This window comes from Mus musculus, chromosome 7 (assembly GCF_000001635.26).
Source record: "Mus musculus strain C57BL/6J chromosome 7, GRCm38.p6 C57BL/6J".
NCBI classification, from domain to species: domain Eukaryota; kingdom Metazoa; phylum Chordata; class Mammalia; order Rodentia; family Muridae; genus Mus; species Mus musculus.
The window spans coordinates 3,785,563-3,812,271 of NC_000073.6; the positions used below are offsets into that span (position 1 = coordinate 3,785,563).

Genomic DNA, 26,709 nt, shown 5'->3' on the forward strand with positions numbered 1-26,709 from the left:
TGTACTCACTGATAAGTGGATATTAGCCCAGAAACTTAGGATACCCAAGATATAAGATATAATTTGCTAAAAACATTAAACTCAAGAGAATGAAGACCAAAGTGTGGACACTTTGCCCCTTCTTATAATAGGAAACAAAACACCCATGGAAGGAGTTACAGAGACAAAATTTGGAAGTGTGACGAAAGGATGGACCATCTAGTGATTGCCTTATCCAGAGATCCATCTCATGATCAGCTTCCAAACGCTGACACCATTGCATACACTAGCATGATTTTGCTGAAAGGACCCAGATATAGCTGTCTCTTGTGAGACTATGCCAGGGCCTAGCAAACACAGAAGTGGATGCTCACAGTCAGCTATTGAATGGACCACAGGGCCCCCAATGGAGAAACTAGAAAAAGCACCCAAGGAACTAAAGGGAACTGCAACCCTATAGGTGGAACAACAATATGAACTAAGCGGTACCCCAGAGCTCTTGTCTCTAGCTGCATATGTATCAAAAGATGGCCTAGTCGGCCATCACTGGGAAGAGAGGCCCATTGTACTTGCAAACTTTATATGCCCCAGTACAGGGGAACGCCAGGGCCAAAAAGGGGGAGTGGGTGGGTAGGGGAGTGGGGGTGGGTATTGGGGACCTTTGGGATAGCATTGGAAATGTAAATGAGGAAAATATCTAATAAAAAATGGAAAAAAAATAAAATTCCACTTCACTCTGAACCCCACATTTTGCTTTCTAGACATCCTATCCCAACAGTTCACAATACCACAACAGGATTTTTTTTTCCTTTTGACAGAAAACTTTGGGTCATCAGCTTTATTTCCCAGCGTGTAGAACATTGAAAGATGCATTCTTTTCTCTTTAGATTAGTTCCCAGCTACAGGGTGGGTCTGTCTATGGCTTCGCCAAGCCTCAGTGGCTAGAATCGAAAGGACGATGAGGACCAGGACTGCCATCCCCATCCTGATGAGATTCTCCATTGTGTGATCCTGGTTCTCTGTGGCTGTGGAGTTAGATACAGAAGTTACAGAAGTTAGGGATGGTCGAAGTTTCCTAACTAAGCATCCAACCAGGGCCCTTGCTGTCCCTGGAGAGGAAAAGGTTCTACTCTTTCTTGTGCTATGATATGGAATTCTCTTTATTCATCTGCCTAGGTTTTGGACATGTTCTAGCATGAACAGATGTTCTCAGCTGGTCCTGAGAATAGTAGAAGAAGAGGAGTAGGATGTATCTCTACTTAAGTGGCCGTAGTGTTTCTTCTGAGTTCCACTCTCATTCATTGGAGATGCCCATCATTTTCACCATATAAGCTTATAGAGTTCTGGGATGAACGTTTATTGTTATACAGCTGGTTCCCCTCTCTTATTCTTACTAAATTCTTCAAACATTGTGCTAATAAAAAAGCAATTACATACTAGTGAGACCAGAAAATTCTGAGTATGGTGATTCTCATGAGCCCATCAGAGGTTGTACAGAATCAGATTCTCAGTGTGTTTTTTTAAGTAAGTGTTGGTTCCCTTGTCACGTTCAGACTCTTCCATTTCTCCCTTGATCTGACCTTACTTCTGATCTCTTTGTCTCTGTCTCTGTCTCTCCCTCTCTCTCTGTCTCTCTGTCTGTCTGTCTGTCTCTCTCTCTCTCTCTGTGTGTGTGTGTAAAACAAACAAACAAAAAAAGAGAGTGGATGTTTATCCAGTGGGATTTTCCCTAAGAGTCCCTCAATACCAGGACTAGGGCATGTTAAGCATAGATCCTAAGACTGACTGACATGACTCTCACTTTTCTTGGCTTTAGAAGCAAAAGTCATTGCAACAACAGTGTGTGCTCCACTGTGAGAAGAGAGTGGTGACGGTTCTCCATCACTTTAGAAGATCCCAGGGTCAAGGTTAAAGAGTCCCTGGAGGTCCCATCTCCAAACCTTCTCTTTTTCAGACAGGTGTACCAAGGCGTAGATTAAGACATTCGTAGCTGTCACTGCTCAGTGAAGTATGAATGGTACAGTCACTTCTTCTATATTTCACTCACAAGATAAAGGTCGCAGATTTCACAAAGCAATAGGTATCAATTGTAATATTTGGGTTTTGTTTTCCTTAATGGGAATATTGCTATGTTCTAGATATCATAGAGAATTCTGTCTGACATGGATTAGGTATGGATTTGAATCTGTTTTCATCAGACTTCAACAGGGTTTGTAATTATTAAACCTCTCCCAGAGGCACCATAGGCCATGGCTACACTGAGAGCGAGGGTCTGACAGGGATCCTGTGAATATTGTTTATTTGAGAGTGAGGAGAAGAGGTTGGCAATGGGAACCAGTCCCTGTATAGGATCCTATATCTGTCTGTGGCCTCTCCAAGATGGTTTTTCCAACTACATAAAATCTTTGGATTGCATTAGCAGGGAGCATCCCTAGAATGATTCAGGCTGCCTCCCACCCTCATGAGGGTGAATACCCATCTGACTGACACTCTGCAGCTTTAAACCCTATGCTAGCTGATATTTATTGTAAATGGAAAATACCGAGGCACCCCTTTATCTCAGAAAGATCTAGATTTTTCTTTCCTTTGACCATGAACTGCAGAGTCACTGCTGCATGACAACACATTGGAAGATAGGTATGTATAGCACCTGAAGATGCTCCTAAGGGTGGATGTCACAGAACTCATAGAGAATCTTAGAATTATGTCCCATGAGCTAGACTGAAGCAGCGGGAGTCCCCCACCATGGCTATTTGACCCACCCTTGCCATGCATCAGTAGACTGTGGGCTAGACTGACTGTAGAATCAGGTCTGGGGATCTCCTCTATCAGGAGAGGTAACAGCTTCAATCATCACCAAAAATACACAGACATGTGAACCAGGCTTCTCCCATTCATACTCAGAGAAAGAGCAGCCCAGCAATGGAAGGGACTGTCAAAGTAGGATCTCCAGCTGCAGCTTTATCAGGCTATAAGCCCCTTTACCCATCTGAGCCTTCATTCCAACAGAGTCTTTGTTAGTAATCCCGGGACAGATTCTATGCAGGGGAAATGTTTGTTTCTTAGGGATATATGGGGAGGTGACTTTCTAGGTTCTTTGCTCACAATCTTACCCAGCTGTCTCATCATCCAAGTTGAGGCTCAATGCCTCTCTTTGGATGCTACCTTCTGTAGCCCAACAGTTAAGCCCCAGCCTCTGGTTTCTCTTTTGGGATATTTGCTGGTCTTTGATACTCCCAAGCTGGCATAACTCAGAAATGAGAAGTGTCATTAACAGGATCTGGTTGTTAGGCTGCCTGTGTTTGCAGTACATTTCCTACAAAGATATGTGTGATACTTATGAATTGGTGGGATGGGCCTTTTGGGAGGCCAGGTGGAGGATTCAATGGTTCCTAGGAAACAGAACAAGAAGAGGCTGTTCTTCCTGCTGTTTCCCCTACATATGCCCTCCTAACTTGTCCCGGTGAGTGAACATTACATGAAGGATCATTGCTGGTATCCTGTTATGTGCTGAGTAATGTGCCCTATGTCTAACCATTTCTTTTGTGCCCTTAATCCCACCCCGGTAAGAGCTCTGATGTAGTGTTAATTGTAAGTCACGATCCGGACCAGAGGACAGGTGTCCGCCTGGCTTGGGAGGCGACCTCAGCCTCAGCAGCAGCGGTCGCCATCTGGGTTCCCGGACTCCGCGGGACCTAGGAAATTAGTCTGAACAGGTTAGAGGGTGCACCAGAGAACCGGACAGCTTCTGGGACGGGCGGAAGCACAGAGCCGCTGAGGCAGCAGCCTGGGCGGGCCGCAGATAACCGGCCACCATCCGGACCAGAGGACAGGTGTCCGCCTGGCTTGGGAGGCGACCTCAGCCTCAGCAGCAGCGGTCGCCATCTTGGTTCCGGGACTCAGCAGAACTTAGGAAATTAGTCTGAACAGGTTAGAGGGTGCGCCAGAGAACCGGACAGCTTCTGGGACGGGCGGAAGCACAGAGCCGCTGAGGCAGCAGCCTGGGCGGGCCGCAGATAACCGGCCACCATCCGGACCAGAGGACAGGTGTCCGCCTGGCTTGGGAGGCGACCTCAGCCTCAGCAGCAGCGGTCGCCATCTTGGTTCCGGGACTCAGCAGAACTTAGGAAATTAGTCTGAACAGGTTAGAGGGTGCGCCAGAGAACCGGACAGCTTCTGGGACGGGCAGAAGCACAGAGCCGCTGAGGCAGCAGCCTGGGCGGGCCGCAGACAACCGGCCACCATCCGGACCAGAGGACAGGTGTCCGCCTGGCTCGGGAGACGGCCTCGGCCTCAGGAGCAGCGGTCACCATCTTGGTTCCAGGACTCCCTGGAACTTAGGATTTTAGTCTGCACAGGTGAGAGTCTGCACCACAGAAGCTGACAGCTTCTGGGAACTGCCAAAGCAACACAGCTTCTGAGAGAGGCCCTGTTTTGGGCCTTCTTCTTCGACCAGGAGGAGGTCCAAAAACAAGATATCTGCGCACCTTCCCTGTAAGAGAGCTTGCCAGCAGAGAGTGCTCTGAGCACTGAAACTCAGAGGAGAGAATCTGTCTCCCAGGTCTGCTGAGAGACGGTAACAGAATCACCAGAAGAACAATCTCTAAACAGAGTCAACTATAACTACTAACTCCAGAGATTACCAGATGGCGAAAGGTAAACGTAGGAATCCTACTAACAGGAACCAAGACCACTCACCATCATCAGAACCCAGTACTCCCACTTCGCCCAGTCCAGGGCACCCCAACACACCCGAAAACCTAGACCTAGATTTAAAAGCATATCTCATGATGATGGTAGAGGACATCAAGAAGGACTTTAATAAATCACTTAAAGAAATACAGGAGAACACTGCTAAAGAGTTACAAGTCCTTAAAGAAAAACAGGAAAACACAATCAAACAGGTAGAAGTCCTTACAGAAAAAGAGGAAAAAACATACAAACAGGTGATGGAAATGAACAAAACCATACTAGACCTAAAACGGGAGGTAGAAACAATAAAGAAAACTCAAAGTGAGGCAACACTGGAGATAGAAACCCTAGGAAAGAAATCTGGAACCATAGATTTGAGCATCAGCAACAGAATACAAGAGATGGAAGAGAGAATCTCAGGTGCAGAAGATTCCATAGAGAACATCGGCACAACAATCAAAGAAAATGGAAAATGCAAAAAGATCCTAACTCAAAATATCCAGGAAATCCAGGACACAATGAGAAGACCAAACCTACGGATAATAGGAGTGGATGAGAATGAAGATTTTCAACTCAAAGGACCAGCAAACATCTTCAACAAAATTATTGAAGAAAACTTCCCAAATATAAAGAAAGAGATACCTATGAACATACAAGAAGCCTACAGAACTCCAAATAGACTGGACCAGAAAAGAAATTCCTCCCGACACATAATAATCAGAACAACAAATGCACTAAATAAAGATAGAATACTAAAAGCAGTAAGGGAAAAAGGTCAAGTAACATACAAAGGCAAGCCTATCAGAATTACACCAGATTTTTCACCAGAGACTATGAAAGCCAGAAGAGCCTGGACAGATGTTATACAGACACTAAGAGAACACAAATTCCAGCCCAGGCTACTATACCCAGCCAAACTCTCAATTACCATAGATGGAGAAACCAAAGTATTCCACGACAAAACCAAATTCTCACATTATCTCTCCACGAATCCAGCCCTTCAAAGGGTAATAACAGAAAAAAACCAATACAAGAACGGGAACAATGCCCTAGAAAAAACAAGAAGGTAATCCCTCAACAAACCTAAAAGAAGACAGCCACAAGAACAGAATGCCAACTTTAACAACAAAAATAACAGGAAGCAACAATTACTTTTCCTTAATATCTCTTAACATCAATGGTCTCAACTCCCCAATAAAAAGACATAGACTAACAAACTGGCTACACAAACAAGACCCAACATTTTGCTGTTTACAGGAGACACATCTCAGAGAAAAAGAGACACTACCTCAGAATAAAAGGCTGGAAAACAATTTTCCAAGCAAATGGTATGAAGAAACAAGCTGGAGTAGCCATCCTAATATCTGATAAGATTGACTTCCAACCCAAAGTCATCAAAAAAGACAAGGAGGGGCACTTTGTTCTCATCAAAGGTAAAATCCTCCAAGAGGAACTCTCAATTCTGAATATCTATGCGCCAAATACAAGGGCAGCCACATTCATTAAAGAAACTTTAGTAAAGCTCAAAGCACACATTGCACCTCACACAATAATAGTGGGAGACTTCAACAAACCACTTTCACCAATGGACAGATCATGGAAACAGAAACTAAACAGGGACACACTGAAACTAACAGAAGTGATGAAACAAATGGATCTGACAGATATCTACAGAACATTTTATCCTAAAACAAAAGGATATACCTTCTTCTCAGCACCTCATGGTACCTTCTCCAAAATTGACCACATAATAGGTCACAAAACAGGCCTCAACAGATTCAAAAATATTGAAATTGTCCCATGTATCCTATCAGATCACCATGCACTAAGGCTGATCTTCAATAACAAAAAAAATAACAGAAAGCCAACACTCACGTGGAAACTGAACAACACTCTTCTCAATGATACCTTGGTCAAGGAAGGAATAAAGAAAGAAATTAAAGACTTTTTAGAGTTTAATGAAAATGAAGCCACAACGTACCCAAACCTTTGGGACACAATGAAAGCATTTCTAAGAGGGAAACTCATAGCTCTGAGTGCCTCCATAAAGAAACGGGAGAGAGCACATACTAGCAGCTTGACAACACATCTAAAAGCTCTAGAAAAAAAGGAAGCAAATTCACCCAAGAGGAGTAGACGGCAGGAAATAATCAAACTCAGGGGTGAAATCAACCAAGGGGAAACAAGAAGAACTATTCAAAGAATTAACCAAACGAGGAGTTGGTTCTTTGAGAAAATCAACAAGATAGATAAACCCTTAGCTAGACTCACTAGAGGGCACAGAGACAAAATCCTAATTAACAAAATCAGAACTGAAAAGGGAGACATAACAACAGATCCTGAAGAAATCCAAAACACCATCAGATCCTTCTACAAAAGGCTATACTCAACAAAACTGGAAAACCTGGACGAAATGGACAAATTTCTGGACAGATACCAGGTACCAAAGTTGAATCAGGATCAAGTTGACCTTCTAAACAGTCCCATATCCCCTAAAGAAATAGAAGCAGTTATAAATAGTCTCCCAGCCAAAAAAAGCCCAGGACCAGACGGGTTTAGTGCAGAGTTCTATCAGACCTTCAAAGAAGATCTAATTCCAGTTCTGCACAAACTTTTTCACAAGATAGAAGTAGAAAGTACTCTACCCAACTCATTTTATGAAGCCACTATTACTCTGATACCTAAACCACAGAAAGATCCAACAAAGATAGAGAACTTCAGACCAATTTCTCTTATGAATATCGATGCAAAAATCCTCAATAAAATTCTCGCTAACCGAATCCAAGATCACATTAAAGCAATCATCCATCCTGACCAAGTAGGTTTTATTCCAGGAATGCAGGGATGGTTTAATATACGAAAATCCATCAATGTAATCCACTATATAAACAAACTCAAAGACAAAAACCACATGATCATCTCGTTGGATGCAGAAAAAGCATTTGACAAGATCCAACACCCATTCATGATAAAAGTTCTGGAAAGATCAGGAATTCAAGGCCCATACCTAAACATGATAAAAGCAATCTACAGCAAACCAGTAGCCAACATCAAAGTAAATGGAGAGAAGCTGGAAGCAATCCCACTAAAATCAGGGACTAGACAAGGCTGCCCACTTTCTCCCTACCTTTTCAACATAGTACTTGAAGTATTAGCCAGAGCAATTCGACAACAAAAGGAGATCAAGGGGATACAAATTGGAAAGGAGGAAGTCAAAATATCACTTTTTGCAGATGATATGATAGTATATATAAGTGACCCTAAAAATTCCACCAGAGAACTCCTAAACCTGATAAACAGCTTCGGTGAAGTAGCTGGATATAAAATTAACTCAAACAAGTCAATGGCCTTTCTCTACACGAAGAATAAACAGGCTGAGAAAGAAATTAGGGAAACAACACCCTTCTCAATAGTCACAAATAATATAAAATATCTCGGCGTGACTCTAACTAAGGAAGTGAAAGATCTGTATGATAAAAACTTCAAGTCTCTGAAGAAAGAAATTAAAGAAGATCTCAGAAGATGGAAAGATCTCCCATGCTCATGGATTGGCAGGATCAATATTGTAAAAATGGCTATCTTGCCAAAAGCAATCTACAGATTCAATGCAATCCCCATCAAAATTCCAACTCAATTCTTCAATGAATTAGAAGGAGCAATTTGCAAATTCATCTGGAATAACAAAAAACCTAGGATAGCAAAAACTCTTCTCAAGGATAAAAGAACCTCTGGTGGAATCACCATGCCGGACCTAAAGCTTTACTACAGAGCAATTGTGGTAAAAACTGCATGGTACTGGTATAGAGACAGACAAGTAGACCAATGGAATAGAATTGAAGACCCAGAAATGAACCCACACACCTATGGTCACTTGATCTTCGACAAGGGAGCTAAAACCATCCAGTGGAAGAAAGACAGCATTTTCAACAAATGGTGCTGGCACAACTGGTTGTTATCATGTAGAAGAATGCGAATCGATCCATACTTATCTCCTTGTACTAAGGTCAAATCTAAATGGATCAAAGAACTTCACATAAAACCAGAGACACTGAAACTTATAGAGGAGAAAGTGGGGAAAAGCCTTGAAGATATGGGCACAGGGGAAAAATTCCTGAACAGAACAGCAATGGCTTGTGCTGTAAGATCGAGAATTGACAAATGGGACCTAATGAAACTCCAAAGTTTCTGCAAGGCAAAAGACACCGTCAATAAGACAAAGAGACCACCAACAGATTGGGAAAGGATCTTTACCTATCCTAAATCAGATAGGGGACTAATATCCAACATATATAAAGAACTCAAGAAGGTGGACTTCAGAAAATCAAACAACCCCATTAAAAAATGGGGCTCAGAACTGAACAAAGAATTCTCACCTGAGGAATACCGAATGGCAGAGAAGCACCTGAAAAAATGTTCAACATCCTTAATCATCAGGGAAATGCAAATCAAAACAACCCTAAGATTCCACCTCACACCAATCAGAATGTCTAAGATCAAAAATTCAGGTGACAGCAGATGCTGGCGAGGATGTGGAGAAAGAGGAACACTCCTCCATTGTTGGTGGGATTGCAGGCTTGTACAACCACTCTGGAAATCAGTCTGGCGGTTCCTCAGAAAATTGGACATAGTACTACCGGAGGATCCAGCAATACCTCTCCTGGGCATATATCCAGAAGATGCCCCAACTGGTAAGAAGGACACATGTTCCACTATGTTCATAGCAGCATTATTTATAATAGCCAGAAGCTGGAAAGAACCCAGATGCCCCTCAACAGAGGAATGGATACAGAAAATGTGGTACATCTACACAATGGAGTACTACTCAGCTATTAAAAAGAATGAATTTATGAAATTCCTAGCCAAATGGATGGACCTGGAGGGCATCATCCTGAGTGAGGTAACACATTCACAAAGGAACTCACACAATATGTACTCACTGATAAGTGGATATTAGCCCAAAACCTAGGATACCCAAGATATAAGATACAATTTCCTAAACACATGAAACTCAAGAAAAATGAAGACTGAAGTGTGGACACTATGCCCCTCCTTAGAAGTGGGAACAAAACACCCTTGGAAGGAGTTACAGAGACAAAGTTTGGAGCTGAGATTAAAGGGTGGACCATGTAGAGACTGCCTTATCCAGGGATCCACCCCATAATCAGCATCCAAACGCTGACACCATTGCATACACTAGCAAGATTTTATCGAAAGGACCCAGATGTAGCTGTCTCTTGTGAGACTATGCCGGGGCCTAGCAAACACAGAAGTGGATGCTCACAGTCAGCTAAAGGATGGATCACAGGGCTCCCAATGGAGGAGCTAGAGAAAGTACCCAAGGAGCTAAAGGGATCTGCAACCCTATAGGTGGATCAACATTATGAACTAACCAGTATCCCGGAGCTCTTGACTCTAGCTGCATATGTATCAAAAGATGGCCTAGTCGGCCATCACTGGAAAGAGAGGCCCATTGGACACACAAACTTTATATGCCCCAGAACAGGGGAACGCCAGGGCCAAAAAGGGGGAGTGGGCGGGTAGGGGAGTGGGGGTGGGTGGGTATGGGGGACTTTTGGTATAGCATTGGAAATGTAAATGAGCTAAATACCTAATAAAAAATGGAAAGAAAAAAAAATTGTAAGTCACTCTGACATGTCAGGATCACCTCACCTGAGACTGTGAGCTCCACAGGGGAACTGGCAGATGACAAGAGGTAGAAAGATGAGTCTTGAGCTCCATAGCACCTGTAGGTGCCTGAGAGATGGGAGGTCACAGCACTCATGGAGAATTCTGCCTGGGACTGCTGATCATGGGACTTTGATTTTAGTCGCAGGGGTTGCTGGGCTGATCCCTCCTTGGACAGAATGAAAGTATCCACAGAGTCCATTGACCAACACAGCAGGCTCACGGTCTCTCCTGAGTGCACTGTGTGGTTAGGCTGCACTGAGAGGGAAGGAGTGAGAGGGAGCTGTCCTAAAGAGAAGAGGCATGATGAGAGGCTAGCTTCCTTGTTCTGAGCTCCAATCACACATGACTCCACCCTGAGAACCTGGGCCTCTGTCTCTTTTCTCTGACTGAGCTCAACTCCTGTTCTCATCTTCTTGTGATCAATCCTGCTTAGGATTCCTGTATCCATGCTGGCCATAAGCTCCCCAGCCCCCCCATTAGAGCCTGAGCAGAGGCTAGGTTCCTGACTGAGTCTGTTGAGTTCCTCACCTGTGATCAGGATGTCCAGGGGGTCACTGGAGGCTGACCACTCAGAGGAAAGGTTGTGTGCACCATAGCATCTGTATTGGCCTCCAGTGGAGCTACTCACATAGCCCAGTGTGAAGTTGGCCACAGAGAAGCCAGTGTCAGTCTGCTGGCTAGAGTGCTGCATGATGTCAGCTCTCCCCACCTTGTGCAGAGCAAATCTGTCATAGTTGATGTCAGAGAAACACTGCAGTGTGAGGGTCATTCCAGGGTCCAGGATATGGCCTTGGTGAGTCAGCAGAGAGGGCTTCTTGGACAGCCCTAGAGGGAAGGTGACAGCTAGAGACTGAGGTTTGGTTCTTACCAAACACCTTTGCCCTCCCCTCCTGCCTTTGTGTATGTCCCCTCTTCTCCCCAATCAGGGCTGTTTTCGAGAACACAGGCTCTCCATTTTAAGTTTCTCTACCTGCAACTCAGCAGAGGGGCAGGCCTATGGCAAAGGGCTTAGGGTCTCAGAAAATGTTTGGAGAATGATAGTGAGGACTTACCTGAGATGAGTATTTGTTGGAGAGCACTAGGTACTGACCACAGCTGTGGGGCATTCTTGTAGTAACCGTAACATCTGAATGCCCCTGTATGGGTTGGGGTTGTGGGTCCTATAATAAACAGGGCTCTGTACTGTCTACTAGAAGATATATGCTCTGTGTCCAGTGAGCTGGTAAATTTCTTATCTTCCTTCGTGAGAATGAATTTATCATAGTCACCGTGTGAGGCACAGTGGAGTGTCATGTTTCCTCCTGCTGTCACCACAGGGCTGGGCAGTACTGACAACCTGGGTTTATAATATTCATAGATTCCTAGGAGAGAAGGAGGACGTCTTTTACATGTTCTCACACTGTCCCAGTGTTCTCTTGGGATACTCTGTGGGAAGGGAGTTCTATTGAGAGCAGAGCCTGGGGTTGATATCCACTGTCCCCTCACCTGTCACCACCAGCTCCAGGGTGTCACTGGGCTGTGACCAACCAGCTGAGCCATAACAATAACAGCGATATTGCCCTGCATGTTGTTGTGTCACAGAAGGGATGAAGAACTTGCCCTTGTTCCCAGGCTGCTGTAGGGTCTGTGTGATTTGTGGTTTTTGGCTTCCCTCATTATGCAGAAAATACACTTCTGCATCCAGGTTCCCCTGACACCAGATGGTCATTGCTCTTTCGGAGGTGATCACAGAGCTTGGTTCAGCCTTGATGGTTGGTTTTTGGAGATTACCTACATAGAAGTCAGAGTGAAGCACATGGGTGTGTTGGAAAGTGGCCCAGAGAATGTCCCACCAGAAGATGTTGCCTTTGTCGTTTTCATCCTTCTCCCATACAATACACCAGAAGACAACTTCCCATTCTTCCCTCCTCCCTGATATGACACAGTCCTCCCCACCTCCCTTCTCTCCCAGATTCACTGCTCCTCTATTTCAGAGAAGAGAAGGCTTTTTAGTGATATCGACTGAACATGGCATAAAAAGATGCTAGAACACTAGTCCCACACCCTCACATGAGGATTGGACAAGGCAAGCTACTAGGAACACAAAGATCCCATGTGTAGGCAAAAGTGTCAGAGACATCCCCACTCCCACTCTTAGGAGTCCTATAAGAAACTGAAGCAAGCCAGGTGCTTCTGGAAAACACATGTAATCTGCGTACAAAGGAGGCAGAGGCAGGTGGATTTCTGACTTGGAGGATAGCCTGATCTACCGAATGAGTTCCAGGTAAATAAGTTAGAACTACACAGTGAAATAAAATCCCCCTACCACTAAAAAAATGTTTTTTGTTTTTTGTTTTTTTTTGTATGGTTTTCTGTTTTTGGTTTTTCGGGACAGGGTTTCTCTGTATAGCCCTGGCTGTCCTGGAACTCACTCTGTAGACCAGGCTGGCCTCAAAATCAGAAATCTGCCTGCCTCTGCCTCCTGAGTGCAGGGATTAAAGGCGTGGACCACTATACCCGGTTATAAAAAATGTTATCATTTGGAGCAGTTACAGCATGTATGCAGAGGTCCTAGGGTAAACCCATGCAGGCTCTGTGAGCCCTCAAGATTCCTGCTTAGTTGATTCTGTGCTCTCCAGGGCGTGTCCTCCGGGTGTCCTCAACCTCTCTAGCTACCATCATCCTTCCTCTCTCTGTTTTCCACAATCTCTGAGCTCTGGTGGATGGTGCTACAGCTGATCCAGAGTAACCGAAGCCCTCATAAAGCATCATCTCCCTAATGGGCACTCTGGGCTTGGCTGTCACTGTGAGTCTTGGACTCACTGATTCCTGTGCTCTGTGTCAAAGTTCAAAAGAGCCCTGGATCCCCACATACACCACACATCAAGTGGTCTCTGAAACCTGTATGATTTCAATGTCATTCTATGGAAGGCTGAGGTTCCTCACCTGAGACCAGGAACTCCACGGATTCACTTGGAGGTGACCACACGTATGGTCTATTCCTGTCATAACTGTAGCATCTGCATATCCATCTCTGGTTGGGGGTCACAGGGCCCACAGAGAACAGGGCGTGGTACTTCCTTGTAGAGTAGTTATACTGTGAGTCTTGTCTCCATGAGAGCTTCTGTCGTCCTTCTACAGTCAAAATGAACCTGTTATAGTTGTACCAGGACTCACACTGGAGGGTGACATACCCTCCTGAAGTTACCACAGGGCTGGCCTGGGCTGAAAGGCTGGGTGTCCAGTAGTGTCCTGGAGAGAAGGAGGAGTCAGTTAAATATCCCCAAGCCTCATTGTTCTCCTTGGCTCTGAGGTTCCCACAGTGAGGGTGGGCATTCCTGTTAACAGAGCCAAGTCTGGACAGTTATAACCTGAGGCCTAGGATCCTGTGTGTCTCTCACCTGTCACCACCAGCTCCAGGAGGTCACTGTAGCCTGATGATTTATACTGGGTGCTGTAGGAACATTCATATTGACCTGCATTACTCAGGTCTACATTTGAGAATGAGAATTCAGCCTTGTTTGCTGGCTTCTGTTAGTTCTTTGTTACGGTTTTATATAGCTTTCCATCTTTATAGAGGTGGTACTCATTGGCTCCAATTGTCTCTTCACACAAGAAGGTCACCTTAGTCCACTGGGAGACCACAGAATCTGGCTGTACTCTGAGGATAGGCTTAGGGAGGGACCCTGCAAGTAACAGAGCAACTAGGACTCAGGACAAACACACTCAGATTGCAGTCCTTAACCCCATGACCTTCCCGCCACCCACAGGACTCACACACAGTAGGTGTTTTCCACCATTACAGCCCAGGAACTGAAGATCCTGGATCTGAAGAAAAGAGCATTTCAGGTCAGCTGCAGACACACTCACCTGTCAGCACTGGGATCCAGAGGCTCAGAGTCAGTCCTGGAAGAGAGTTCTTTGTAAGAGGTTTGTCCCTAAGGCTGAGCAAGTCTGCAGAAACATCTGAGACCCTGGGGTTTCCTTTTGGGTGAGTGCTGGTCTACAGGCCATGATCATTTCTAGACCTCAGTATCCCCTCCCTCTCTTCACATCTCACCAAGGCAGAGCCGGGCTGTGAAGGTGCAGGACATGGCATCTCACCTCAGTGGCTGCAACTGTGCTTGAGGCCAGAGCTACAGAGCCTTTCTGAAGCGATTGTGTACAGGGTGTGGCACTGGAGGCAGGGCAGTCCCCATGACATGTTCATATATCAGCCACCCCACAAAAAGAGGACCTGCCCTCCTAAGCACCATGCTCTGACTTCCTCAATTGTGTGACTAGGCCAGGCAGTAGACCCTCTGCCATTAGGTCTTACACAGATGGCGTTTCTTCATCCCACCAGTGTCTGCCTCACCTGTGCACATTACTGTCATGGCCATATTATAGCAAACACATGTGAACATTTCACACAACAGTCCAAATTTAAGTGTGGTCTTCTTAGTTCCTCTTTGTTTTATGTGAACTATTTCTTTCCTTTCAACATTTTTGATGTTTCTGAGAAGGATCTTCCTGTATATCTGCCTGGAGTGTGATTGACCCCTTTTTCTTCTTAGTCTCAAGTGATGCATTAAGACTGGGCATTACAATTTGTTTTTTTTTTTTTATTTTATGTTTGTGTTTTTCCTTACACTTTTAAGGGTACATACTTCTATTCATTTTTTAGTGTTTGTTTTTGTGTCTCTATGTTTGTTTGTATATACACATGCATGTGTGTCAAAGCACATGTATGGAGGTCAGAACACAACTTCAGCAATCAGTTTTCCTTGTCCAGTGTGGATCCTGTCAACAGGATCAGGTCTTATTTTGGCAGCAGACACTTATGTCCTGAGCCATACCACTGTCCGAACAGGTACCATCATCGTTTTCCTAAGTCCTTCTGCTTAGTCAACAAATTATATTGTCATGGGGTTACTGGTCCACACAGGTGCAGGTGTATTTGAGTGTCTTGGGATACAGGTTGTAGGTGTACAAATATGACCATAATTCTTTTTTTTTTTTATTAATCATTCCATTTGTTTACATCTCAAAGGATATCCCACTTCCTGGTACTCCCTCCACCAACCCCCTATCCTACATATGGCATCCCCATTCTTTTTGCCTGTATGACAGTGCCCCCTGACCCCTCCACACTCGTGCCCACTGCTCAAACATCCCCCTACTCTGGGGCATCAAAGTAGTCTTCCCTCCCATTGCTGTCAGAGCGTCCATTCTCTGCTACATATGTATCTTGAGCCATGGATTCCTCCAGGTACACTACTTAGTTGGTGGTCTAGACCCTGGGAGAACTGTGTGGTCATGCCAGCCTATGAATTTGAGGCTCCTCCACACATTTTCTTATATTAGATTCAGCATATCTGGTTTTAGGTGGAGGCCCTTGTTCCACTTGGTCTTGAGCTTTGTACAAGGAGATAAAGATGGATAGATCTGCATTCTTCTACATGCAGACTGTGAGTTGAACCAAAATCATTTGTTGAAAAAGCTGTCCTTTTTCCCCTGGATGGTTTTAGCTCCCTTGTCAAAGATCAAGTAACCATAGCTGTGTGGGTTCATTTCTGGGTCTTCAATTTTCCTCACTGATGTACGTGTCTGTATCTGTAGCAATTCCATGCAGTTTTCATCACTATTGCTATATAGTATAGTTTGAGGTCAGGGATGGTTATTTCCAAAGAAATTCTTTTATTCTTAAGTGTCATTCTTGTTGTGTCTGGCCAGTAGATCACAACCTGGATTCTAGGCTGGAAAGGCATTTTGGAGACCTGGAAGAGAAGAGGGGCTGGGCTGCTGGAGATAAGGAAGGAACCAAGACAAAGCACTCTGCTCAAGGTTCAATTTTTACTATTTTGGCACTCAGTTATAAAGGAAGGGGGAGGGTTCCAATTCCCGCCAAATAATCTTGGAATCCAGTAGCAGGGTGATCACGTGATGGCTTCAGAACAGCAAAGCAGCAGGTTCCAACAGTAAGCGTGGCAGAAAGATTGAGCGGGATGCTCCACCCCTGAGCAAGCAGGTTTCAGGCTGGGGGAGGGGAGACTACATCTCTTCCCTGTTGTTAATAAAAATAAAAAAAAAAGAAAAGAAAAGGCTGGCCTGAGGCAAAAAATTAATCTATGCTCAATAGTTCTTCCTGAATTCTTAGGGTTAAAGAAAAAACTTGTCTCCCTGGGATTCCCTAACTTTTCTTATGGTAAACCGTATCTGGATAAGACTGTCCTTTTTATCCTAGTCAACAACTAACAGAAAAGCCCTAAGCTGTAGGCTCTGACTTTATAATGCTAATTAGTGCTGAGTAGGTAACTTCCTAGTTGAATTTTAAGTAGGGTGTTGGAACCCTGGCTAAGCTTGACTGAACAATTTTGAAATACACTATATTAAGAATAACACTGAGTTGATATTCCTCCACATTTTGGATGACAGGCGGCAAGCAGGAAGAAGGGGGTAACGACTAGCTCTGTAGTACAAGGCCAATTGGCTTTTTTAGGGTGGGAGGCAGTGAAGGGCTTGCCCTTCCAACAGTACGGTCTCCAACCTCTCTCCCCCTATTAATTAAGTTTAAAAAGGCCACGCTTAACTGAGGTGATCAAATGATTTCCTCATCTATAGTTGAGTGGGCTTTTAACCTTGGCTTGGGTGGACATTGACTCGATTCCTCCCGTGGGTGCTATCACGACTCACACCTGTGGCTCCTTGGTATCTTTGGGGGAGGGGAGGCAAAGCCTTAGATATTTTTGGTTTTTAGCTGTCAATAGATGCCAACCTCCGTTAAACTGGGTATATCTCACATGAAACTCAGAAATGGTCAAGCTGGACTTTACCCTGCAGTAGTTTTTTGCACCAAGCGATACCCATACTGTATTCGTATGATCACGAACCAGTATGCACAGTTTTGAGTACCGTGCAGCTCTTAAAGGAGAATTGTCAACCTCAGATTTAACAAGGCCTAGGCAAGAATTATGTCATTAGTAACACCACGATTTGTGGCTAAAATAGGAGCTGGAAGTCATCCTCCTCATCATTCCTATAGCCTGAGGAACTAAGGACACCTTGCAGTAACAGTAAGGGTGAAAAGCCAGAGGCCAGCTAAGGGACTACGCCCGTCTATCAAAATAAAAACCAATCTCTATTAATATTTGAAATTTCTACATTTTTAGCCCTCTTGGTAAACCTAAATTTTAACTTAGACTGAAAGCCATGTGCTGGAATGTCCTTGGAATGAAGATAGCAGTTGCCACCTGTGTGCTCTTGGGGGCGGGGGATGCACGTCTGGCTGGAGAATGTTGATTAACCTGCTTGAAAAACAAAAGATCTAGACAATGAGAAAGTAGGAAAGCATATCTTCTTTTGGGGAAGTCTAGGTACTTTATTCAGTTGCAAATTAGCAAGGCACAAGCTCAGTCTCTGGGCTGGTTTTAGAATAGTAAAAAGGACAGAGACTCTCTGGAAGTGGGGGATGTGCTCTGAATTAACTTTGCTAGGTAATTAAGAATATAGGAATCTCTAACATTGGACTGAATATTAGACCAGTCTAAGATTGAGTTAGAATGACTGGTCACACTAAAGAAAAGAGAAAAATCATTATGACTCTATTAAATGACTAATTTTACTAAGTCAGAATATACAGTCTCTGATGAACTATTGCCATAATGTTAAAAGGCTAGAAGCTAGTCTAAACTGGAAAAATGGCAAGCAAGGATGGATCTAAAACATGAATTTAATTTAGTTTTTTAGTCATTTCAATCAGGACACTGAGTCAACTTACCTGCCAGCTCGTCACATGAATTAATATGCTTCTGCAGCGTTCTGTGGAGAGAACCTGTTTTTTTCCTTTCTTAATGAGGTAGCTGTTTTAGGATCAATCTATAAGCCAATAAGTAGATCCTTTTAAGATACTATAAAGCATTTATTAAATTCTTTGACATTTAAATTTCAAATTTTGAAAATAAAGGTAAGATTTAAATAGTGTGCATGGGAATGCACTAAATAGTATGTACGGGGATACAATTTTTCTCTTTTTTGTCTTTTAAGAAGTTAAAGTTTTAAAATTTCACAATATCTAACCTTTTGAATTAATAACTTGTTGACAAAATATTTTAAATACTTGGCTGTAAAGGGGCAGTGACTAATTGCACTTTAAATCATTTTTCTTAAGGAGCGGTAGTAACTAGAAAGCTTGAAAAGTTATTAAGAGTCACATGTGCATAATTTATTTCTTTATTAACTAGAAATATGCAAAAGCAATTGTTAATTTGAGAATTAATAGGATCTGAGGGATCAACAATTTAAGCAATTGTGAGCTCAGAGATATGACATTGACTATTAATATACAAATTAAGGCTTGATTGTTTGTATTTTAAAACAACATTTACAGCACACAACTAGATTATTTGTGCTGGAACAGGAGAAGCTGTGTGTCTTAAGACTCCGCCCCACAGCAGCTAGTTGGGCGTACGTGGGCCAACGATCGGCTGGGAGGATGAGAAAAATGACTTTACAATGATGTTTTTTTTGGCCAAGGAATTGTCTTGGGCCCTGGCATAGTCTCACAAGAGACAGCTATATCTGGGTCCTTTCAGCAAAATCTTGTTAGTGTATGCAATGGTGTCAGCATTTGGAAGCTGATTATGGGATGGATCCCTGCATATGGCAATCACTAGATGGTCCATCCTTTCATCACAGCTCCAAATTTTATCTCTGTAACCCCTTCCATGGGTGTTTTGTTCCCATTTCTAAGAAAGGGTAAAGTGTCCACACTTTGGTCTTCATTCTTGAATTTCATGCGTTTGGCAAGTTGTATCTTATATCTTGGGTATCCTAAGTTTCTGGGCTAATATCCACTTATCAGTGAGTACATATTGTGCGAGTTCCTTTGTGATTGGGTTACCTCACTCAGGATGATACCCTCCAGGTCCATCCATTTGCTTAGGAATTTCATAAATTCATTTTTTTAATAGCTGAGTAGTATTCCATTGTGTAAATGTACCACATTTTCTGTATCCATTCCTCTGTTGAGGGGCATCTGGGTTCTTTCCAGCTTCTGGCTATTATAAACAAGGCTGCTATGAACATAGTGGAGCATGTGTTCTTCTTACTGGTTGGGACATCTTTTGGATATGTGCCCAGGAGAGGTATTGCGGGATCCTCCCGTAGTGCTATGTCCAATTTTCTGAGGAACCGCCAGACTGATATCCAGAGTGTTTGTACAAGCTTGCAATCCCACCAACAATGGAGGAGTGTTCCCCTTTCTCCACATCCTCGCCAGCATCTGCTGTCACCTGTGTTTTTGATCTTAGCCATTCTGACTGGAGTAAGTGGAATCAGTGTTGTTTTGATTTGCATTTCCTTGATGATTAAGGATGTTGAACATTTTTTCAGGTCCTTCTCTGCCATTCGGTATTTCTCAGATGAGAATTCTTTTTTCAGCGCTGAACTCCATTTTCTAATGGGGTTATTTGATTTTCTGGAGTCCACCTTCTTGAGTTCTTTATACATATTGGATATTAGTTCCCTATCCGATTTGGGATAGGTAAAGATCCTTTCCCAATCTGTTGGTGGCCTTTTTGTCTTATTGACGGTGTCTTTTGCTTTGTAGAAGCTTTGCAATTTTATGATATCCCATTTATCGAATCTTGACCTTACAGCACAAGGCATTGGTATTCTATTCAGGAATTTTTCCCCTGTACCCATATCTTCGAGGCTTTTCCCTACTTTCTCCTCTATAATTTTCAGTGTCTCTGGTTTTATGTGGAGATCTTTAATCCACTTAGATTTGACCTTAGTACAAGGAGATAGTACTGTATCAATTCGAAATCTTCTACATGATAACAGCCAGTTGTGCCAGCACCATTTGTTGAAAATGCTGTCTTTTTTCCACTGGATGGTTTTAGCTCCCTTGTCAAAGATCAAGTGACCATAGGTGTGTGGGTTCATCTCTGGGTCTTCAATTCTGTTCCATTGGTCTACTTGTCTGTCGCTATACCATGTCTGTCGCTATACCATGCAGTTTTTATCACAATTGCTCTATAGTACATCTTTAGGTCGGGCATGGTGATTCCACCAGAGGTTCTTTTATCCTTGAGAAGAGTTTTTGTTATCCTAGGTTTTTTTTTTTTTCTGCCGATTGCCCTTTCTTTTTTTTTTTTCCATATTTTATTAGGTATTTAGCTCATTTACATTTCCAATGCTATACCAAAAGTCCCCCATACCCGACTACCCCCACTCCCCTACCCACCCACTCCCCCTTTTTGGCCCTGGCGTTCCCCTGTACTGGGGCATACAAAGTTTGCGTGTCCAATGGGCCTCTCTTTCCAGTGATGGCTGACTAGGCCATCTTTTGATACATATGCAGCTAGAGTCAAGAGCTCCGGGGTACTGGTTAGTTCATAATATTGTTCCACCTATAGGGTTGCAGATCCCTTTAGCTCCTTGGGTTCTTTCTCTAGCTCCTCCATTGGGAGCCCTGTTATCCATCCATTAGCTGACTGTGAGCATCCACTTCTGTGTTTGCTAGGCCCCGGCATAGTCTCACAAGAGATAGCTACATCTGGGTCCTTTCGATAAAATCTTGCTAGGGTATGCAATGGTGTCAGCGTTTGGATGCTGATTATGGGGTGGATCCCTGGATAAGGCAGTCTCTACATGGTCCATCCTTTCATCTCAGCTCCAAACTTTGTCTCTGTAACTCCTTCCAAGGGTGTTTTGTTCCCACTTCTAAGGAGGGGCATAGTGTCCACACTTCAGTCTTCATTTTTCTTGAGTTTCATGTGTTTAGGAAATTGTATCTTATATCTTGGGTATCCTAGGTTTTGGGCTAATATCCACTTATCAGTGAGTACATATTGTGTGAGTTCCTTTGTGAATGTGTTACCTCACTCAGGATGATGCCCTCCAGGTCCATCCATTTGGCTAGGAATTTCATAAATTCATTCTTTTTAATAGCTGAGTAGTACTCCATTGTGTAGATGTACCACATTTTCTGTATCCATTCCTCTGTTGAGGGGCATCTGGGTTCTTTCCAGCTTCTGGCTATTATAAATAAGGCTGCTATGAACATAGTGGAGCATGTGTCCTTCTTACCAGTTGGGGCATCTTCTGGATATATGTCCAGGAGAGGTATTGCTGGATCCTCCGGTAGTACTATGTCCAATTTTCTGAGGAACCGCCAGACTGATTTCCAGAGTGGTTGTACAAGCCTGCAATCCCACCAACAATGGAGGAGTGTTCCTCTTTCTCCACATCCACGCCAGCATCTGCTGTCACCTGAATTTTTGATCCGATTGCCCTTTCTAATTCGTTGAAGAATTGAGTTGGAATTTTGATGGGGATTGCATTGAATCTGTAGATTGCTTTTGGCAAGATAGCCATTTTTACTATATTGATCCTGCCAATCCATGAGCATGGGAGATCTTTCCATCTTCTGAGATCTTCTTTAATTTCTTTCTTCAGAGACTTGAAGTTCTTGTCATACAGATCTTTCACTTCCTTAGTTAGAGTCACGCCTAGGTATTTTATATTATTTGTGGCTATTGAGAAGGGTGTTGTTTCCCTAATTTCTTTCTCAGCCTGTTTGTCCTTTGTGTAGAGAAAGGCCATTGACTTGTTTGAGTTAATTTTATATCCAGCTACTTCACTGAAGCTGTTTATCAGGCTTAGGAGTTCTATGGTGGAATTTTTAGGGTCACTTATATATACTATCCTATCATCTGCAAAAAGTGATAATTTGACTTCTTCCTTTTCAATTTGTGTCCCCTTGATCTCCTTTTGTTGTCTAATTGCTCTGGCTAGGACTTCAAGTACAATGTTGAATAGGTAGGGAGAGAGTGGACAGCCTTGTCTAGTCCCTGATTTTAGTGGGAAAGCTTCAAGCTTCTCACCATTTACTTTGATGCTGGCTACTGGTTTGCTGTAGATTGCTTTTATCATGTTTAGGTATGGGCCTTGAATTCCTGATCTTTCCAAGGCTTTTATCATGAATGGGTGTTGGATTTTTTCAAATGCTTTCTCAGCATCTAACGAGATGATCATGTGGTTTTTGTCCTTGAGTTTGTTTATATACTGGATTACGTTGATGGATTTCCGTATATTGAACCATCCCTGCATCCCTGGGATGAAACCTACTTGGTCAGGATGGATGTTTGTTTTGATGTGGTCTTGGTTTCGGTTAGCAAGAACTTTATTCAGGTTTTTTGCATCAATATTCATAAGGGATATTGGTCTGAAGTTCTCTATCTTTGTTGGTTCTTTTTGTGGTTTAGGTATCAGAGTAATTGTGGCTTCATAGAATGAGTTGGGTAGAGTACCTTTTGTTTTTATTTTGTGGAATAGATTGTGAAGAACTGGGATTATATCTTCTTTGAAGGTCTGATAGAACTCTGCACTAAACTCATCTGGTCCTGGGCTTTTTTGGTTAGGAGACTATTAATGACTGCTTCTATTTCTTTGGGGGATATCGGGCCGTTTAGATCATTAACCTGATCTTGATTCAACTTTGGTAGCTGGTATCTGTCTAGAAACTTCTCCATTTCATCCAGGTTCTCCAGTTTTGTTGAGTATAGTCTTTTGTAGAAGGATCTGATGGTGTTTTGGATTTCTTCGGGATCTGTTGTTGTGTCTCCTGCTTCATTTCTGATTTTGTTAATTAGAATGCTATCCCTGTGCCCTCTAGTGAGTCTGGCTAAGGGTTTGTCTATCTTGTTGATTTTCTCAAAGAACCAGCTCCTCGATTGGTTGATTCTCTGAATAGTTCTTCTTGTTTCTACTTGGTTGATTTCACCCCTGAGTTTGATTATTTCCTGGAGTCTACTCCTCTTGGGTGAATTTGCTTCCTTTTGTTCTAGAGCTCTTAGGTGTGTTGTCAAGCTGCTAATGCATGCTCTCTCTAGTTTCTTTTTGGAGGCACTCAGAGCTATGAGTTTTCCTCTTAGAAATGCTTTCATTGTGTTCCATAAGTTTGGGTATGAAGTGGCTTCATTTTCATTGAACTCTAAGAAGTCCTTAATTTCTTTCTTTATTCCTTCCTTGACCAAGGTATCATTGAGAAGAGTGTTGTTCATTTTCCACGTGACTGTTGGCTTTCTATTATTTATTTTGTTATTGAAGATCAGCCTTAGTGCATGGGACAATTTCAATATTTTGTATCTGTTGAGGCCTGTTTTGTGACCTATAATGTGGTCAATTTTGGAGAAGGTACCATGAGGTGCTGAGAAGAAGGTATATCCTTTTGTTTTAGGATAAAATGTTCTGTAGATATCTGTCAGATCCATTTGTTTCATAACTTCTGTTAGTTTCACTGTGTCCCTGTTTAGTTTCTGTTTCCATGATCTGTCCATTGGTGAAAGTGGTGTGTTGAAGTCTCCCACTATTATTGTGTGAGGTGCCATGTGTGCTTTGAGATTTACTAAAGTTTCTTTAATAAATGTGGCTGCCCTTGTATTTGGAGCATATATATTCAGAATTGATAGTTCCTCTTGGAGGATTTTACCTTTGATGAGAATGTAGTGCCCCTCCTTGTCTTTTTTGATGACTTTGGGTTGGAAGTCAATCTTATCAGATATTAGGATGGCTACTCCAGCTTGTTTCTTCATACCATTTGCTTGGAAAATTGTTTTCCAGCCTTTCATTCTGAGGTAGTGTCTATCTTTTTCTCTGAGATGTGTTTCCTGTTAGCAGCAAAATGTTGGGTCTTGTTTGTGTAGCCAGTTTGTTAGTCTATGTCTTTTTATTGGGGAGTTGAGACCATTGATGTTAAGAGATATTAAGGAAAAGTAATTGTTGCTTCCTGTTATTTTTGTTGTTAAAGTTGGCATTCTGTTCTTGTGGCTGTCTTCTTTTAGGTTTGTTGAGGGATTACCTTCTTGTTTTTTCTAGGGCATTGTCCCCGTTCTTGTATTGGTTTTTTTTCTGTTATTATCCTTTGAAGGGCTGGATTTGTGGAGAGATAATGTGTGAATTTGGTTTTGTCGTGGAATACTTTGGTTTCTCCATCTATGGTAATTGAGAGTTTGGCTGGGTATAGTACCCTGGGCTGGGATTTGTGTTCTCTTAGTGTCTGTATAACATCTGTCCAGGCTCTTCTGGCTTTCATAGTCTCTGGTGAAATTTCTGGTGTAATTCTGATAGGCTTGCCTTTATATGTTACTTGACCTTTTTCCCTTACTGCTTTTAATATTTTATCTTTATTTAGTGCATTTGTTGTTCTGATTATTATGTTTCGGGAGGAATTTCTTGGAGAGTTTTGGGAGACAGGGTTTCTCTGTATAGCCCTGGCTGTCCTGGAACACACTTTGTAGATCAGGGTGGCCTTGAACTCAGAAATCTACCTGCCTCTGCCTCTCAAGTGCTGGGATTAAAGGTGTCTGCTACTACTGCCCAGCTGAGCTTATTTCTTTTCCAGAGATCTGTCCAGTGACCTGTAGTGGCCTGTCCTGGAGATTGTTGTGGGATCTTTGTGTCTTGGAGGCTTTTTTCATAATGGAGCACTTGGTGTGAAGTTGTGCTTGTGGTGTTTGCTGATGCCTTATTGATATTCTGGCTAGATATTCTGTTTAATGTCAAAGTGGTTAGAGTGGTCTGAATCATCTTGTTATGTGTCTCTTCCTGAATGTCTGACTGGCATGTTTTGTGTGGGTGTTTATGTTTTAAATATTTCATTTTAGATCTATTTAATTTACAGGTATGAGTATTTTCTTTCATATGTGTGTGTGTGTAACATGTGCTTGCCTTGTATATGTTGTGTTCAGAAGAGATCACTGGATTCCCTGGGTCTCAACTTATTGTGAATCACAATACACGTGTTTGGGCTTGAACTCAGGCCCTCTGCAAGAGCAAGCAGTGCCTTAACCATTGGGCTGCTTCTCTATTTCTGAGTCAATCTTCATGACAGTATCTTTTGCCAATTGCTTGATTTTTGTTTTGTTTTGTTTTGTTTTTTGTTGTTGTTTTGGTCCTCAGATAGCCATTTTTTTTTCTGGTGTATCAAGTGCATTACTCCAAATCTCACTGAAATTTAAGTTTGTATCTGCTATCAATCTTTGCTGGAATACCAGCTCTCTCTTTCTTCCTCATTTTAGTAATCAATTGTTTAAAATATTAAGCCATGTTATTTGATTTAACTTTCTCTCTTTCCCATTGCCCTTCCTTTACTCTTAAGTATTTGCTCTTCCCTTCTTCCATTCAGTCCAGTTTGTGCTGTCCTTATATAACTGGCCACACCCTTAGTGAAAACTGACTCTCTCTTTGCAGGAGCTCTCAGGTTCCAATAGCTCACCACCTAAGGGTAGGATTTCTCATTTTCCACCCCCATGGTGGGTTTAGTCTGTATTGGGCTTTTATGGGGCTTTAGACACTATCACACTCTGTGAGCTCATCTCTGCAAGCTCTCAGCATGCTCAGAGAAGAGCCTTCCTGTAGTCATCCGTCATCTCTAGGTCTTAGGATTTCTCAGCCTCCACGTTTGTAATGATTCTGTGCTAAGACTGTGTTCTCTGAGGTAAATCTTCTAACTCTGCATCACTTTGAAGCATGGGCCCAGGAGTAACACGTGTCCTGTTTATCACATAGTGTGATGAGATAGAGGGTACTTTGTATTTTCCCCTTTTGTTACTGAGCCTGGAAAATGTACATGCTTGCTTATTATGTGGCTGACTCTACATGCCCTCTATCAAATGAGAAAAGAGATAAGTTGTTAAAGTACTTTCTTGGTTTCCTCAGATGCATGGGTTTTATATCCAGCTCTTCATGGATGTGATGTGGTTGCTCATCTGTATGATTTCATCCCCCAACACATGGACTTAGTAGTAGAGGTCATTATGCAGTAAGTTTGAATTAGCCCAGGGTATATTCAGCACATTCCCAAAACAACAACAACTAAAAGTTCTCTACAGTATGTGATGGACAATGTTAACAACATTTTATGCCTCTGTTTGTCTTCCAAGAATTAATGATTAATATATTTACTATAAAGCTCTCACAGTGGAGGCATACCCCAAGTTTTGCATTATATCCTATTGTAAAGTGCCATTTCTGACCCAGTCTCTATTTCATGAACCTTGGGAACTGTCATGCCCTGTGTGTCACATGACTGTGTTGTCTCTTTTCTGGCCAGCTGTTTTTCTTGACCTGATAGTAAGTGATGGGTTATAGCATTGTACTGGTAAGACTTACAGTGAGTGCTGTGAGGTCAGTCACACCATCCTCCCCATAGGCAGGAAGAGATGCTGCCCTCTCCTGGTTAGATGATCACCATGTGAGGAACTTGCCTCAGATGAATTTGAGGCATACATGGTCTCTCATCACTGACCCTCATCATCTATAGTGCTGATGTGTCAGCTGTAGAGAGCTGGCAGAGATATCACACTTGTTGGTGGATATAAAACC

At 42.8% G+C, this 26,709-nt stretch overlaps 1 pseudogene; it reads right to left on the bottom strand.

The window, feature by feature from the left end:
* Positions 698–14,033, bottom strand: Gm15925 (predicted gene 15925; annotated as a pseudogene).